This window comes from Scylla paramamosain, chromosome 34, assembly GCF_035594125.1.
Source record: "Scylla paramamosain isolate STU-SP2022 chromosome 34, ASM3559412v1, whole genome shotgun sequence".
In the NCBI taxonomy this organism is placed as follows: Eukaryota; Metazoa; Arthropoda; class Malacostraca; order Decapoda; family Portunidae; genus Scylla; species Scylla paramamosain.
This window is the reverse complement of record NC_087184.1, coordinates 17,247,720-17,250,219: the sequence shown is the minus strand read 5'-3', so window position 1 is coordinate 17,250,219 and position 2,500 is coordinate 17,247,720. Positions and strand designations below refer to the sequence as shown.

Here is a 2,500-nt window from a genome sequence, read left to right as displayed (position 1 = left end):
AGAGTGGTGTGGCAACAGTCTGATAAAGAAAGAGAGAGAGAGAGAGAGAGAGAGAGAGAGAGAGAGAGAGAGAGAGAGAGAGAGAGAGAGAGAGAGAGAGAGAGGGTTGTCAGTCACTCACTCGTACAGAAAAGTGACAGGATTGTGATATAGGGAAGGTTGCTGGTGTTGTGTTAATATATCGTTTATTCTTTTCTTTTTATTCTTTTTCTTTTATTATTTTTAGTGAATTTTTAGTTTTTTCTTTGTACGGTTTGTTTTCGTTTCTTTAAAATTTGTTTAAAGTGTTTTTTCCCTTTTTTCTGGGGGTTATTTTTGTTCATTTGGTGTTTTTCTTAAGCGCTTTCTGTTTTTTAATGCTTTTCTGTTATTTTTTTTTTTGGCAACAGGTATTTTTCAGTATTTTTTTCATTTGACATTTTCATTCAGTGTTTTCATCGCTTTTTTTTTCCCTTTCATCCTCTGTTACGTTGCCCTTGGTCAGCAAAACTAACCAATTAACTAACTAAATAAATAAATGAATTAACAAACAAACAAGCAAACAAGAACAACATACCATAAACAATAATATCAACAAAATAGACATAAATAAATCAGAAAAAGAAAATGCAAAAAATAACAAAAGATAAAGCATTGCATAAATAAAAAGGTGGAACAAATGCAAAGGAATCTAGATAACGGGAACGCCTCGTTGTAAAATATCACTCCTTTTAAAATGAAAAAAAAAGAAAAAAGAAAAAAAGAAAGCAAAGCGGAAAATTATTTACTGAGAAAATTTTTAATCTCAAAGTCTGAACCCTCCTCCTCCTTCTTTTCTTCCTCCTCCTCCTCCTCCTCCTCCTGCTCCTCAATCACACACTTTATCTTTCTCTTGTCTCTAATCTTTTCTTTCTTTCCTTCTTTATCTGTCTGTCTGTCTATCTGTCTGTCTGTCTGTGTGTCAGTCTGAGCTGCCCTAACAAATTCCTATTCTCTCTCTCTCTCTCTCTCTCTCTCTCTCTCTCTCTCTCTCTCTCTCTCTCTCTCTCTGTTTAACTTTTATTTCTGTCTGCCTTTATTCTTTATTCATCCATTTTTACATCATGTATCTTATCTTTCGTCGTTTTTATGGTCTATTTTGTAATTTACTACGATTTTTTATATTTATTTTTGTTTATTTATTAATTTTCCATTCATTTTTATATCATGTATTCTCTTATCTTTTGTCGTGGTTTTATGGTCTATTTTGTAATTTACTGTGATTTTTCATATATATTCGTTTGTATATTCCCTTAGTTCATCACACTCATCTCATTCGTATTCATTAGCGTGGTCTCACAGTCCTTCATTTTCATTTGACGAGGGAAATTTCATAAAACAATTCATCTCCTGTTAAATTTGCGACCAATATTCCTGCCTTCCAGTGTCTCATTTTCATTTTTGTTCATTCACACATTATTATATATTAGTTTCCTTCCTGTTATGTCATTGCATCCCACGAGTCAGTTTGATATTGCTGATTTTTTGTCCTTCCTCTCAGATACTCTTTTATGTTCGAGTCTGTTTTGTTATTCGTGTTCGTTTGTCTCTCCAATTCTTCTTTATTCTGACGTTGCAATATTTTCCTTTTTTTCTTCGTTTGATGTCATTTTATCGCATGACTCAATTTGACGTAAGTTTTCTTTTTTCTTTCATTTTTTTCCGCATTCTTGTAGTCCAGTAAAAAATCATCTTCCGTTTTTTTTTTTTTTTTTAGTCCTCTCATAGGGTTGTTTTCCCATCATTAATTTCACATCGTGCCTCCTGTTCTGTCTTCCTACCCTTAATTCATCATATTTTTCACTATAGTAAGAAAAAAAAAGTCAGTTTCATTTCTTTTCCAACACGTCTCCGTTCATTTCGTCTCCCTATTCTTAATTAGTCATATTCTTCTATTCTAGTTAAAAATCATTTCCTTTCCCTTTCTCCTTTCATTTCGTCTTACTATTCTTAATTTATCAAACACTCTAGGTTAAAAATAATGTTATCTTTCCTTGCCTCTAATATAATTTACTTTTCCCATCACGTCTCCTTTCCTTTCGTCTTCCAAGTTTTAATTCACTACACCCCTCCGTCAGTAAGTCATGCCTCGTCAGTCAGGTCGCAAGTCGGGTCGTCAGCACACAGTCAAGTCTCGCGTGGTTGCACCAAAGTCCAACAACAACAGCAACAACAGCAACGACGACGACAGCAGCAGCAGCAGCAGGAACTGGCGAGACGTAATCCCAGGTAGTTACGATAGTTAATCCTTGCTAAGTGGGCCACGTCAGGGAGTAATTAACGTGGCGATTTAATGACGATAAGGTGAGTGGGAGTTAGGGATTACGTGTGTGTGTGTGTGTGTGTGTGTGTGTGTGTGTGTGTGTGTGTGTGTGTGTGTGTGTGTGTGTGTGTGTGTGTGTGTGTGTGTGTGTGTGTGTGTGTTATCAATCTTGAGGATCACGTGCTGGACTCGTGTGTGTGTGTGTGTGTGTGTGTGTGT

The 2,500-nt window shown here is 35.4% G+C and overlaps 1 protein-coding gene across 9 annotated transcripts in view; it reads right to left on the bottom strand.

Moving 5' to 3' along the window:
* LOC135090309 (tyrosine-protein phosphatase non-receptor type 4-like) overlaps positions 1 to 2,500 on the bottom strand; it is a 118,890-nt gene that overhangs the window by 27,178 nt on the left and 89,212 nt on the right. The gene's annotated exons all lie outside the window — the stretch shown is intronic.